At 44.9% G+C, this 16,258-nt stretch overlaps 1 protein-coding gene across 3 annotated transcripts in view; it reads left to right on the plus strand.

Annotated features, from left to right (window-relative positions):
- Window positions 1-16,258, plus strand: part of CRB2 (crumbs cell polarity complex component 2) — a 229,814-nt gene that overhangs the window by 9,666 nt on the left and 203,890 nt on the right. The gene's annotated exons all lie outside the window — the stretch shown is intronic.

Consider the following 16,258-nt stretch of genomic DNA (forward strand, 5'->3'; position numbering starts at 1 on the left):
TCCAAAGACTCCTTTATATAACTCCGCATCGCGGCATGCTCTGGTATAGACAGATTAAAAAGTCATCCCTTAGGGAATTTACTACCAGGAATTAAATTTATAGCACAGTCACAATCCCTATGAGGGGGCAGGGCACTGGACCTGGGCTCATCAAATACATCCTGGTAGTCAGACAAAAACTCAGGGACCTCAGAAGGAGTGGAAGAAGCAATAGACACCAACGGAGCATCGCCATGAATTCCCTGACAACCCCAACTTGACACAGACATAGCTTTCCAATCTAAAACTGGATTATGAGCCTGCAGCCATGGCAGACCCAAAACGACAACATCATGCAAATTATGCAGAACAAGAAAGCGAATCACCTCCTGATGTACGGGAGTCATGCACATGGTCATTTTCGTCCAATACTGAGGCTTATTCTCAGCCAATGGCGTAGCATCAATTCCCCTCAGAGGAATGGGAAATTCCAAAGGCTCCAGGACAAAACCACAGCGCCTGGCAAACGACAAATCCATCAGATTCAGGGCAGCACCCGAATCCACAAAAGCCATAACCGGGTAGGACGACAAAGAACAAATCAAAGTAACAGACAAAATAAATTTAGGCTGCATAGTACCAATGGTGACAGGTTTAGCGATTTTTTTTAAGCGTTTAGAGCATGCTGAGATAACATGAGTAGAATCACCACAGTAAAAGCACAACCCATTTTGACGTCTATGACTTTGTCGCTCAATTCTGGTCAGAGTTCGGTCACATTGCATAGATTCAGGTCTCTGTTCAGAAAATACCGCCAAAGGATGAGCAGATTTGCGCTCCCGCAAACGCCGATCAACCGGAATGGCTAAAGCCATAGAATCACTCAGACTTGTAGGGGTGGGAAACCCCACCATAACATTCTTAACGGCCTCAGAAACACCTTCTCTGAAATTTGCAGCCAGGACACACTCATTCCATTGAGTAAGCACCGACCATTTCCGAAATTTTTGACAATACACCTCTGCTTCATCCTGACCTTGAGAGATAGCCAGCAACGCTTTTTCTGCCTGATTCTCAAGATTAGGCTCCTCATAAAGCAGTCCAAGAGCCAGAAAAAATGCATCTACATTAAGCAATGCAGGATCTCCTGGCGCCAGAGAGAAAGCCCAATCTTGAGGGTCGCCACGTAACAAGGAGATAACAATTTTAACTTGCTGAGCGGAATCACCAGAGGAACGAGGTCTCAGAGATAGAAATAACTTACAATTATTCTTAAAATTTAGAAACCTAGATCTATCTCCAGAAAACAACTCAGGGATGGGTATTTTTGGTTCAGACATAGGGCTATGAATAACAAAATCCTGAATACTTTGCACCCGTGCAGCAAGATGATCCACACTAGAAGCCAGAGTCTGAACATTCATGTCTGCAGCTGAGCTCAAAACCACCCAGAGTTCAAGGGGATGAAAGAAGCTAAACAGACTGCAGCAAAGGAAAAGCGGGAGGAAAAAAAAAAAAATGTACTCAGGTCTTCTTTTTATCCCACTTCTGCGATGCATTAAACACTTTTGGGCCTGCTCTACTGTTATGATCCATAGTGGTTGAGGATCACAAAATACTCCAGCTAAGTAACAAAACATAGGACAAGCTCTAGAGAGGAGGCAAACTGGACTGACCGCAAATCTGAACCTATCCAACACACTAAAGGTAGCCGGTGAACGTGTCTAAAATCCTAGACGTCTCGAGCCAGCCTGAGGAACTAACTACCCCTAGAGAGAAAGAAAGACCTCACTTGCCTCCAGAGAAATAATCCCCAAAGATATAGAAGCCCCCAACAAATAATAACGGTGAGGTAAGAGGAAGGCACATACACAGGGGTGAAAGCAGATTCAGCAAATGAGGCCCACTAATACTAGATAGCAGAAAATAGAAAAGGGGTCTGTGCGGTCAGTAAAAAACCCTTACAAAATATCCACACTGAGATTTCAAGAACCCCCGCACCAACTAACGGTGTGGGGGAAGAAACTCAGTCCCCTAGAGCAACCAGCAAGCGAGGAAATTACATTTTAGCAAGCTAGACAAGAAACATGATGAATGCTGATAAACAAAAAATAAACAAACAAAAACTTAGCTTGTCTTGGAGAGACTGGGAGCAAGGTAGTCACAAGGAATCTGAAGAGCACTGAATACATTGAGAGCAGGCAAGGAACTGAGTATCCAGGTGAGCTAAATAGGAAACCAACCAAGGATAACGAACCAGCTGATGCTGCCAACCTGCAGAAAGACAACACTACACAGTACCGCTTGTGACCACTAGAGGGAGCCCAAAAATAGAGTTCACAACAGGTCTCCTACCCTTATCTATTTCCTCCATCCACACCCTCTACTTAATAACCCCTCCAGCCTGAGATGGGGCCCTCTCTAAATAGGGTCCACCCAGATCCCCTGGCCTGGAGTTGTGTGGTGTTGGATGCTAGTTTTCAGGTACCGGGTAGCGCCCCCTTCTTACCCGAGAGTGGGGTACCACACCTGTGGATGAGGTGCAGTACCTCTGTGGTGACTCGACCCTCAGGGGCGCCACATTTACTATTCCTCTGCTTCCCTGGTGCCCGTCTATGTGGTATGATGCGGCATACGGTTGCCACACGTGTGCCACAAGTATTACACACACGGACACTGACATCTCCGGTACCAGTTTTTCCGGTACCAGAAATATCAGGACGTGTGAAACCGGCCTTACAAAGACTGTGTTTGAACTGCTGTAGCTGCCTTTACCCAGGACATTCTGTCTTTGCACTGCAATCACCTGTGCTCTTTGCATTTTAGTGCCCGCATTCTCCACCAATTGTAAGGATTTACTCTCTCTAGTAGGTGCTAAGGTACATACAGACACGGATGATCAATGTCAAAACATAGTAAAGTTTATTTTTCTTAATAAACTTTACTCTGTTTTGATATTAAACCTCTGTGCCTGTACATACCTTAGCATCTACTAGAGTACAAGAACCCCTACACAGTCTACACAAATAACCTTTTTATTCCCCATCGATGTTTATAAGTATGGGAAAGAAATAGAACACCAAGCTTGTAGCATCCGATCTGTCATAAACAAATCACATTGTGGCTAACAAACGCTGGATAAATCCATAAAAAATGGTCAAATCTTTTGATAGAAAGTAATTCTGAATACTCTCATATTCTAAATTACTTAATTACAGTGCTCCTCCAGTAAGATTCATGTTGCGTCTCTGAACAACATCATCAGCTTGTGCCCACCACTTCAGATATCTGATAACTGGCATCAGCACAGACTGCTGTGCCCATTCCACAATGTGACTGGGAGAGGCATTATTCTCGAGGTTGTCTGTCATCATCACCCCTCTCTCCCCCCATGATTACGCTGCTTGCATTTAGATACTAGAAAAATCTAATAGGAGAAGGGTTGTCAGGATTTAATATAGTGAGTCGGCACTGTTGCCAAATCCAAAGTGATCATTCACCCGTACAGTGCCGATCAAGATGAGGGTTGTTGAAATGTATTATACACAATATTTTAGCGGCACAATCCAATTGACATTGCCTTGGTCCGGCATCCATCTGGTCCTGTGGCAGCTGGTTTTCACTTTTGCACCCTGCATCCTTGTACTTACTAAGCCCCGTAATTTCATGACCTGTATTGAGAAGCCTAGCGCGATGCACTTAGAAGCATGGTATGCAGAAGTAAAGACCAGCTGCCATGGAGGACTGGACTGAATGTTGGACCAGGTCAGCGTGAATCGAATTGCTCATCTCTTTCTACTACATAAAAATTATTTCATGGAGGAGGCTTTTCTGGTCGTTTTGGACAATTTCCTACCTGTTGGAAGGGTGCCATAACAATTCATTTATCAAAAAGTGTCTCCCTCTTATAACCCTTCAGTGATATTTTTTTTTAAACCTGTAAGGAAGTAAGTGTTCAATTTCCCTGCAGCGCCACTGCGATGCCCACCAGGGCCGTGGGGTACTCGGAACCGGGTCAGACAGTTCTTTGGGGATGTCACGGGGCCGTGACCCAACTCCGTGGCTCTGGGTGTGCAATAAAAATGATGCAAGGGGAAAAGTTTATAGGGGATTAAGTCGTGACGCCACCCGTGGTGTTCAGCAATAGATGGCCGACTCTGTCATTCAGATCCACTGGGGCGGTTGGTTGAGTAGCAGAGATGTTACAGCTCTCCATGGGTAGAGCTAGGCCCCAGGGCAGTTATAGGGTTAATTTGACATTGGTGACTGTTGCCGTACTGGGAAGGTGACGCAGTAAATAATTCTGAGGACACAGCAGGGTGCAGTTTTCACACTTTACTTATGGTCTCCGGGTTACAATCACCAGCCCGGTGCTGTGTCCTCCGGGTCGGTGGTCCAGCCAGCTCTGGGGTAATTTGGGTGAACTTCTCCTGGACCCCCTTCTTGTGTACCTTTCCAGGTCGTCTCCCTGTGCTGGCCCTTGTCTTCCTGCCCTGCGCTCTACACACAGTGTCCCAAGCCAGCAGCCTCAGGTCCTGTCGGGCGACGTCCTCCTGGTCCCCTTGACCCTATGTGGCTGCCTTTTTAGCGAATGTGTGTAGATTTGGCTGTGGCACATGCAGATATCACAGCCTCCGGTTCACTAGCTGAGTCCTACAGTCTCTCCACTAGTCTGAGGCCGGCCCCCCACTGCGACCTGGTCCCTTCACCCGACTACGGTCGGCGTGGATTCGGGCGCCATGGTTGGATTCTTCACTTCCCTGGCCCCCAGGACCCCCTCTCTCTCGAGCTCCTCTCCGACTCCTCCGTACTCCTCTCACCTCTCACTGACTAACTGCCTTCTAGACTTTTCCTGACTCCTCCTACGAACTCCACCTCACTCCCGTCTCCATGACAACACTTCACTACCAACTGTCACTTTACCTACAGGTCTCCTACACTTGTCTACTTCCTCCACCCACACCCTCTACCTAGTTCCCCCTGAGATAGGGCCCTCCCTAAATAGGGTCTGCCCAGATTCCCTGGCCTGGAGTGGTGTGCTGTTGGATGCTAGTGAGCAGGTACCGGGTAGTGCCCCCCTCCTTATCCGAGAGTGGGATACCACACCTCTAGCTGAGGTGCAGTACCTCTGTGGTGACTGGACCCTCAGGGGTGCCACACCACCACAGGGAAAATGATTCATTGCACAATATACTGTATATTCAAATTAGTGATTTGTCTGTGTGATTTAAAAAAAAACAAAAAACGATTTTCCGTAGATTGAGAGCCTCTTTATTACCAGGCTCTACACTTATGAAGAAATGCTGATCCTGAACTGAGAAATCCCATCCAGTGTTACTTGATAGGTTTTATAAAACTGGGTGCTGAAAGGTGAAAGAAAGCCTGGTTATGGCTCTGTGCAGAGGTTGGGTAACAATCGTTTCATCATATTTTGTTTTATGGAAGCAAATGACTTATTACAATATCCCAGAACCTCTGATACAAATATAATAAACAAATCATTGACTGTGCACAATGACCGTTTACTCCACTATGATCAGGGTGGTGATTGTGGGCAACTTTGTTGCTGTGCAAGTATGTCAAGGCCGCTGAGTAAGAACATGCAGCCCTTGTGGTTTTCATCATAGCCTCACTATGTGTGACTGATGTGTCCGGATCCACAGTACCTGCAGCCTCATATAAAGAAAGACAGTTGCATCGTGTCCATATACTATATTTCTACTGAAAAGTTATGGGGATCTTAAAAATTGACCCGTAATGCAATTCTTCATTGATTCCCCCCAAAACATGCACTTCGCTTCATTACCATTTAAAGGACATTGTTTGCAACGAGACTTCTGCAAGACTTTTCATACTGTTGTTAGATCTGTATCCAGACCAGGCGATTTTAATATATGCCATGAGTGTCTGATCGGTGAGGGTCCATCTGCCGAAGCAAAGGTCTTGTGTTGATTTGTTTTCCTTTGTATTTTTACAAGATTTTTTGGCCATAAAGTACAAAAAAAAAACCTGCATAAAAAAAAGCAATAGTTTTTTAGCTGCAATTTGTGCGGCACGTTTGTAATGCAGTGTCTGCCTATGCAGTTGTTACGCTGACAGCCACATTGCAAAAACTACAGCAATCCAAAACAAAAAAGCACAGTATTCTGTACTTTTTTTTTTACTATGCAGTCAAAACAGTCCAATGTAAAAGCACCCTTACACCTTACCAGAGCGCTCTATATTAGATGAAAGGGCCTATGTTATAAAGTCTAACCTGGCCGTAACCCTAATCATCAATTTTTTGTATATTTACATCATGGTTCACAGTTTTTTTTGCATTTTTTTAAAAAGTAGACGGAGCTTAAATGGTTAGTCCTTTTCCGTTCACATCCATATCGAGTGGTAATCAGGGCAGGGCTCATCGTGTCTACTGATGACTCATTACAATGGGACTGGTGCACAGTACCTGCCCATTGAGCATGCGCCCATCAGTAGGCATGACGTCACCAATATCTTCCCATCGAGCATGCACCCAACAGTTGGCATGACTTCACCAGTATCTACCCATCGAGCATGTGCCCAACAGTAGGCATGATGTCACCAATACCTGCCCATCAAGCATGCGCCCAACAGAAGGCATGATGTCACCAATACCTGCCCATCAAGCATGCGCCCAACAGAAGGCATGATGTCACCAATACCTGCCCATCAAGCATGTGCCCAACAGAAGGCATTATGTCACCAATACCTGCCCATCAAGCATGCATCCAACAGAAGGCATGATGTCACCAATACCTGCCCATCCTCTCTTGATGCAGAACTAAACCTTTTATATCCTGGAATTTACACCAGAAAAAGGTGCAAATCTAGGCAAGACACAGAAGGCCAAAGATGCGGCATCACTTCACTAAAGGGGTTGTCCACTACTATGATACTGTTGAACCATCCATATGCTAGGTCTTTGATATCAGATCTGCGGTGGTCCGACACCATTGTTCCGATTGATCAGCTGTGGTTCAGATAAATAGAAGCTGATATGCACAGGAGCGGCCACTAAACTGTGCACAAAGCTGTGCTTTTCAGCTCTGTACATGGTTTACATCCGGCTACTGCCTGCCGAAGCAGATAACAGTTATTCCACAATGGTGGTGCCTGGTACCGGACTCCACTGATCTGATATTAATGACCTATCCAAAAGATATCATAGTAGTGGACATCCCATTTAATAGTCCTGTAACAGGTTTGCATCCCTGCGCCACCTTGCTTCCCTTTTCCTCCTCCTCCTCCTCTGCAGTTACAGTAACACCTGCATAACTTCTATAGTCAGCACTGACCGCCCAGAACCAAGTGTGGCCATTGTGTGGTTACCAAGCTGTGGGAGGCTCAGATAAGGCACAAGATGAACTGTCAGAGACTGATGCAACATTCCTGGCAAGGGGTATGTAATCTGTGACTCAGGAGGGGCACAAAAGGATTCATACCAAACAGCATCATTCACAGCCCCTGCATTCTCATCTCCTTCTGGTTATATGACGTTGCCCCCTATTTGTGCTTTCTTCCATCGCTCTCCTTCACTCTCACGTAATATCGCACTTTTTTTTTTATTTTTGCCATCAGTAGTTTGGTGCAACGGACCTGATACTGTAATGTAACCTCTGTTATGTACATAGCCTCATCGATTCAACCAGAAGCTGCTCATTCTACATGGCACTACATGCAGATTGTCAGATCGGCCTCCGACAGCAGTGTGAACACTACCATACTCCCACGCACTAAAGTCCACTTTGGACTATACTTTTTGTTAGATTGACCCCCCAAGATGAAAGTGTCATGCTGCTTGGACCCACAGCTAAATGGACTTTATTCTTCCCAGCAATGTTCCATGTTCAGATATAGAGGTGGCACAAAGGCCCCCGCTACTGACTGACAGCCGATCCTAATGATGAACCTTCTGTCACTCGGTGCTGGGGGCCACGGATACAGCTGCTGCTTTCTATACGTCTAGTGGAGACTGAAACCGTGCTTGCACCGCTTCTCTTACTGAACACTGCCTGGGGGAAAAAGTTAATTTCCTCCTGGCAGCAGGGTTCTAAGTGCTGGCACTGGGCAGGTTTAGAACACTATTAACCTGCAAATTTACCCCATATCTTTTTTCACATGACAGGTTCCTTTTAAGGCTCATTCATTCGTCTGTGTATCATGATCTGTGCTCGGACACATATAAGCTGTTAAGTTTGGGTCAGATGACCTGCTGCCACAACATGAATCACAGTCCATACATAGACCATGATATATGGACATCTGAATTAGACTTTAGTCTACTTCTACTAGTCATGTACTTGACCCCATATTCTTTGCAGACTATCCTACTATCTTACAATTTTGTTCCTGATATTGCCCTTTTGGTACTGACCTGGCATTCTGACTGCTCTCTGCCAGGGAGCTTTACCAACCAGCGGACTCAACCCAGGGGGCCCTGTGTAAGTTTAGATTCTTCAACAGGGTCTCAATGATGAATGCCATGGTTTCCTGTGGACCTGCTACATGAAGTGGTTTGTGCAAAGCCTGTCCATGGAAGCTCTTTTCAGAGCTGCCAGCCACCCACTGACAGTGTTCTCCTACAAATATCGATGTAGAACTCAGCGGTTCCTGGGTCCTCCTAATATTTAACTATAAATTGTGCTTTCTAAATCTAACAAGTCAGTTTTCATAAAGTAATTTTCAAATAACCTGCTTAGTATGTTAATTAAAGGTCAACCACAAAGTGTGTCTCTCCCCTGAAGATAGCATCTTCACAGAGGACGGGAACGGGGTTTCTAGGGCCACCTATTAGAAGGAACAATCCTATAATTCGGTATGGACCCTTTAAAGGGTCTGTCAGGACAGCATAACTGCTCAAACCAAGTGCAGTCTGTTGGTGCACCCTTAGCATGGCCAAACAGTTCAATGCACCTTCCCACCTACTTGTTATCCCTCTATTTCAACCCCCCTCTTCTTTGATTGACTGCTCTGGTTTGTTAGAGCCAGAGAAGAGTGGAGATTAATTGAAAAACAAGAGGTGGGAAGTGGCAATAAACTGTTTGACCAAACCAATGGTGGACCAAGCGCTTGTCCTTTGTTTGAACAGTTGTTCACTAAAGGGCCTTCCACATGGCTCAGGATATAAAAGGCATACATGGCATACAAATATTTTACACTGCCCAAAAAATTAAAGGGAATACTACAATACCACATCCTAGATATCACTGAATGATATGAGAGCAATGACAAAATGCAATAATGACCAAAGCAACAGTCAAAAATGATGAGAACAGAGAAATGGTCTGTGGTCACCCCTGCAGTACCACTCTTTTTATAGGGGTTGTGTTGCTAATTGTCTATCACTTCTACCTGTTGTCTGTACCACAACAGCAGGAGAAATTGATTCACAATTAGTGTTGCTTCATAACTGGATTGGTTGATTGTACACACGTGTGCTTGACTTGGAGTTACATTGTGTTGTTTAAGTGTTCCCTTTATTTTTTTGAGCAGTGTAGAATTCTTGCTTCTTATCAGGAAAAAATAGGAGACTGGTTGAGAGGCTGTTGATGACTGCCAGGAAAGGAGACTGCCAAGCTGATGTATGGAGACTTATAGGCTATGCGATGCTCCCTGAGAAGTAAAACATGGTGGGCTCCTTCAGGAATAACTTTACCCCTTAGATCTTGCTCTGCAAGACTCTTTATGTTCATGTAAAGGACATCTGTTGGGAAATGAGTAATATTTAAACCCCATAAAGTGCAGACGAACTGAACACTTGTTGATGGTTTCCCCAACAAATCAACTTATCAGGGACCTTTTATTATATAAAAAAAACCTCTTCAGGGAAAGTAACCCCTTTAAACAATGCCCTATATTACTGGCCTGCCTTATCTTAACTCCTTCCTAATATGCTCTTATGTGAACTATTTGAGGTAGAGCCGAAGTGGTGAAAATGTCACGTGTGTTAGCTTCATCAGCCTTTCTAAAGGCCGCCATACACTTTAGATGACTGTTGGCTGGAAACTATCCCGCCTATCTTTTTCATACACGGGAGCATGCATTCTGCCGAGCGCTCATGTGTTCTTTATGAGAGAGCTTCTGCCAGATATCTCTAGTGGTGGGTTGTCTCCAAAAAATAGAAGGATTGACAGTCCAAAATTGGGCAAGTCTGATCCTGCTATCTCCCAAAATCATCTATTGTGGGACAAACAGGAGGCCTGCAAACACATTAGACAGTCGGCTAAACCCATCGATATTGGCAGTTTCGGGTGATGGCAGGTTCAGGTGATAGTTTCTGTGTGTAGTCTTGTTGAAAGACTTGCTAAAGGGTCGATAATGACTTTTTGGATTGCTGCTTCCAACAGGTGGCGCTATAGAGTTTAAGACCTCTTCCTCTCTGAAGGTGCAATTTGCATATGAAATTTTCCACAGGAGCATTGCACGGTGAATAAGCCTCCTCACCTTGGCATGCCAGAGCCGGTATACTTCTATCCACAAGAATAAATGTTATCCTTTAGATCCTAGTCTAGAGCCTCTCACCTAGCCAAATCAGTTCTCATACTTTGCACTGACGAGGGGCAATACCCCAAAACACCGTGACTGCAAATTCAGATTCTGATTTGGCTTTTATCCTAAATCATATTGCAAGATTTGTTAAGGGTCAATAGTGACATGTAGTATTGCTGCTTCCAACAGGTGGTGCTCTAGAGTTCAAACCCTCTTCCTCTCTAAAGAGGCAATTTGCATATGTGATGTGTGTGTGTTGTATGAAACCCAAAAAGTTTTATGGCAGTAAATGAGTTTATCGCCTATCATGTAGGTATATAATCACTTGTTGGCCAGGCCAGTGGGATCCTCACTGACCTCGAGTCTGCTATGGCAATTTTCTATGCGACAGACAAACTGACTTTCTCCATCTCTTAAAGTAAATGGAACTGTCCAACATGTTCTTTATCCCCTGTGGTCATATACTTTTCACCTATATTATGATATTGTGATAAATGTGTAAGGTTGAAGTCTGTTAAGCTGGATGGGTTCTGAATAGGGGCAACAGGTTCTACCAGGTCAGGAAATCAGTCTCTGAATACTTGTAGTCACAAGTGATGGACCCCAGGGATCTAGGTGTTATGGCCTCTGAGAGTGTTGTCTCCTTGACCTTCTCTGCCACTTGCACATTTGCTTTTTATGGGGCAGGCCCTGGTGCCCAATTCCTTCTGTGCTGAACTATCTTTCTGTACCTGGTCACTCTGCCTGGCTATCGTCTTCTAAGAGTCTGTCTCCAGCTCTCTGACTTCTGGGGTGGCCTGCTGTCTCCACCAGTTGCTGTGATTCCTCTAGCTCCTCTTTGTCCCTCTCTGATCCGCAGGATACACCCTTTGACTTGTGCACAAAAACGTCCCTGACTAAAACCAGAAGAAAAGTCCCTGGCTTCTTTACTGGGTACAGGGAGGTTTTACAGCTTTCTTACATATTCAACAGTAGTCGCCTACATGTTGCAGCACTATTGCCATGTGTTACAAATGGACTTTTTAGGAACCTGATTAACTGATGATATAAAATGTTGACATTGTCATCTTCCATTCATAATCCCATGAGTTATCCCCGTTATTTCTCTTTTAGACATGTATGTTTCCAGAAGTTGTTTTTTCCGCTATTAATGCCCCGGATGAGATCACAAGTGAGAAATCTACAAAGTGCTATCTACAAAGTGGCGTATAGTCAGAGTGCAAGAAAAACATCCCTTTCAATGTTGTGCTACACGCTCCATTGGCGTTGTGTGGGATAGACGTTCTTGTTGACTTAATGATTCGGTGTTCATCGGAGTGCACTTGTACAGAGGGTGAAATCATCAGCCACCCAAAATCCAAAAGCAGTGTGTAGAAGTAATGTCCAGACTTTTATAACTAAACCTTTGTGTTGCCATCAACTTTTTCCTTTTTTGTGCCGACCCAGGCATTTTCCTAAAAAGTTGCTCTATTAAAAGGACTATGCTGCATTACAAATTAAAAAAATAAATATAATAAAAATATTTCATAATATACTGTCAGCATACCCTGCAGCACTTATCAAATGGTAATAAAAAAAATAAAATAAGCAATAAGACAGGAAAATGAAAGATCGTTGCTTGTAAATGCTTAAAATCTAATTGAAAAGACCTAAATAATTGAAGCAAATTAGATATTGGCGACCAACTATAGGCCCCCATATAATAAAGCAATGTTGGGCAAACCCCATCCACTTTCATCCACACCAATTGACTATCCAATGTCTATGGGCTTCCCGACTCATCCTCTGATTGATGATGTTGGGGAAAGAAGACTTGGCACATTGACTTTTATTGGCCCAATACATTTATTTTCCTGGTGATAAATTACTGCCCGATATGTCTGGCAGAAGTTTTTCTTTTCATCTCTCTACATACAGAACACATGATGAAATTACGAAAAAGTAAAAGTGCAGCGCCCCCACTGCCGCAGGGCCGAGGGGTACCCGGTACCGGGCCTCTGAGTTTCTGCTCTGGGGTTGTCACGGTGGCTAGACCCAGTCCGTGACCCTGCTGAGGGGCGCACAATGAAAGGTGGTGGTATGGTGCTGATGTTATGGTGCGGTGTAGTGCCGGTCACGGTCAATAACGAGGACACCAGGTTGCAGTCTCTTTACCTCTTTACTGAAGGCTTCTGAGTCCTCAATCCGGAATACGGTTAACAGGGCTGCGCAAGTCCGGCAGGTCCGATGGCACCTCCAGAGTTCCCTTTGCAGGTGGAAATCTGTGCCTACCTTCCTGCGCTTGTGTTGTGGTCCTCCCCTGCTGTGCTTACGGGATAGTCCCCACAACTGTTGTGTCTGTTTCTCGTGTTCCCTCACAACTCGATTCTGATGTTCTCCCTCTATGTCCCCCTGATCTTACGGTTAGGACGCACCCGTATGACGGGAGGCTCGGAGCTCTTCCGGGACTCTTGCGTCGCCCCACTCCTGTTGTTACCCCCCTGTGTCTTCCTGGGTCTGGGTGAGACAGCCCGCCTGTAACTGACTGTCCTGCCGTAGGTTTGAAGTTTGGCTTGGAGCTCTATACTTCCTCGGCGTTCCGGCCACCGGTTATGCGCCTCAATAGGATGTTGCCTCGTCTTACAGCACGACTCCTACTGGTATTCTCCTTGTTGCGTTGATCTCGTTTCTCACTCAGCACAATAAACCTCGCTTCTTGTCCTTCCTTGGGGTACCGCCACTATATCGTGCAGGCGCGGTCCCGTAATGTTCTCTCTGGTTGCTAGGCCTCTGTCAGGATCCCACCCCTGACAGGGACCCCTCTGAATCTTCCCCTACAACACCCTCTGCCACAAGGTGTTGCCTGGTTCCAACAGAGTCAGCTTTCTTTCTAACTTCCTGCCTAACCCCCAGTTTTACCAGACTGTGAGGAGTGGCCTAATAAATAGAACCCTTAGCTCCCCCTGGAGGCCAGACTGTGAAATGTATTGGTGTCTGTGATACCTGGTCAGATGAACTCCTTCAGTGCCATCAGACGTACCATAGCCCCCCTTAGTGGCGGAGCTACAGTACTGCAACGACCAGGACTCTGGGGCGCTGCAAAAGTCCAACTACGACTTCACGTGCATGGATTATGTATAGACCACCTGTCATGCTGGTGGGTGTGAACCCATTGCACCACTGACCGGGCTTACCCTGGATGGACCTAAATAAGCTGCTACCTGGTCTTCACTAGAGCCTCTGATGGTGAGGTTAGGCTTGAGATGCAGGTAGCCACCAGGTACCAATCCAGGACAGTCCTGGGTACTGCAGCATCTAACCCAGAAGGTATGGAATGCAGGTTCACACCTGGAGTGTCAGGCAGGACAAGATCCAAGTCACAGGAGAAACTTTGGTACAGTGACGCAGGTATGAACTCGGAGTAGCAGGCAGGACTGGATCAGGATTACTGACTGTATGGATATTGGTGCTGGTTCAGACAGAATGGCAGGTTCTGACAGGACAGACTCGGGGTTCGGGCAGGACAAGATCAGGATCACTGGACAGGTACTGGTAAAGAGACGCAGAGCAGGTTCAGGACAGTGACCTAACAAGGAACTTGTAAGTATCAAACTAACTAGGTACTACTGTTGCTCAGGTACCTCCCTACAAGGGAGGGTGCCTTAAATACCTGGTGCCTCCCAGCTATAGGCTGGGGACACTTACGCAGTGTGCAAGCTGCCCCTTTACGAAGTGGGGAGTGTGCCCCCTAAGTGCATTATGGGGAGACCTGAGCCGCGTGTGCAGGTTCTGGGACCTGGGAGTTGCGGAGGAAGTCGGAGCTGGAGGCACAGCTGAGCAGCCGTGATGGTGAGCATGTCGGCATTCCTGTCAGGGAGAGGAGTCATGCAGGGATGCCGCATTACACCACCTTTTCTGGTCTAGTCATTGGTCTTCTGACATGAACTTGACTGCCTCATATATGCCAATTAGACTGTTGAGATCAGGTCAGGAGATGGGTGGCCAGCTAGAAGTCGTGTTCCACATATGGACCGTGAAACTTGAACATTTGAAGCCCGCGTAATCCTGTACATTTTTATTTTACTTTGAACCCAGGAATTAAAAGTTGACAATAGATTGTTGGGCAATATCTGTATGTCTACCTGAATGGACAATAACCCAATATCTACCTGAGTGGACAATAACCCACAATTGCCTCTCCATCGCCTGGTGTCCTCTACCGTCATACGCCATGTGTAGTTGTATGTTGAGATTTGCATGCTTCTCTGCATACTTTTAGTTGGTATTTGATCTGTAATGATTGCAGAACATGAGTCTGGAGATGCAGACAGCTTTTTTCTTTAAATTCTCAGAAGGTGTTTTCTTCCAGCTTTAACCCACTGATAACCTCAGGCCCTGATTTCTTGGTGAAGAATGTTAAGTGAGGCTTTAGGTCCTCTTATCAGTAGAGCTGTCTGAGAAAGTTATATGGCAGGTACATCTTGGGCATGGTTAATGTATGAGGTTGACATGAACATGCACACATCACACAGAACCTCGAATGAATCATCTCATGAAGAAATGGCTCTTGAGAATTAGAGACGACCTTTTGAGTAAATGGCATTAAATCCCAAATACATGACAACCCTGTGCGTACATACAACAAACTAATGATCTTCGCTGACTTATTTGAAGAATATTTTTCAATCTTAACCTACTCAGAGTCTACAGGCTGCAATTAATTTATTTTCGTCATGGAGGAATATTATATGAAGGTGATTGTCCTGCAAGAACCAAAGGAGGTGAAAATGATGCAAACAATTCTTTTCCTAACACAGTGAAGAGAGGGTTAATGTTAGGATAGAGACACAACCAATTAATAATTTAGGGACATTCTTATTTTACAACCACAAAAGAGCATTTCTGAGATGGAAGAAGCTTGAGCGGTACAAGCAATAGAACTTTCCAGAAAGGCGATCCTTGCAGCTGGCAGTTATGGGTAAGAGTAATATGGAGATATTACCTGGTGGCATCTCAGTCATGGATAGATATACATATAAATACCTCACTTGGGGGATGTACTATGTCTATGCTGATATGACTACTCAGGCCTTATGGACTATACTATTGCACTGTCACTTTATGGGTACCTAATAATTTACTTGAACCCAGCTGCTATACTGTTGGTGTTGCATGTATGTCTCTGATTAAAACTCTGTCATGATATTGATGATATTGCTATTTTGCAAGTGCTGTCTTACATTGTTAATTGTTGGAATCAATAGATTGATTCCTTTTATTATTTGGTGGATTCATTACTCCATTATTTGCATGTTTACTTGGGAATGTAGCAATGGATAGAAGATATAAAGGCGTCGATAGATTTAGCTTTAAGGCCTGCATGCATTTATATGCGGTTTGCAGGGGTTGATCTTACTGACAGATTCCCTTTTATGTTAAAGATTACATAAAGGGGATAAATAATAGACTGTGACAGCAGAGAAAGACAATCTCCTTCACTTCACAATCCCTTTTTATCCTTCATGCAAACTGTCAGACCTGATTTGACTTGACCTAATAGTTGCCCTAAATGCTCGGTGAACTTTATCACTCTTCTTTATGGGACTTTAACATCCCAACAATAATATGTGGGATAGAACAACATTCAAAAGGAACTACAAAACCTTTTTTCTTCACTTGTTGCTTTTGTTTCACCTTTTAATGTTTTTTTCATGTGTCGCTGATGACCAAGTTCATTGTAACCTGCTCCTACATTAGGTTGTCGTCAACCTATAGACCAAGGAAGAAAAAA

The sequence above is a fragment of the Ranitomeya variabilis genome, chromosome 2 (assembly GCF_051348905.1).
Source record: "Ranitomeya variabilis isolate aRanVar5 chromosome 2, aRanVar5.hap1, whole genome shotgun sequence".
In the NCBI taxonomy this organism is placed as follows: Eukaryota; Metazoa; Chordata; class Amphibia; order Anura; family Dendrobatidae; genus Ranitomeya; species Ranitomeya variabilis.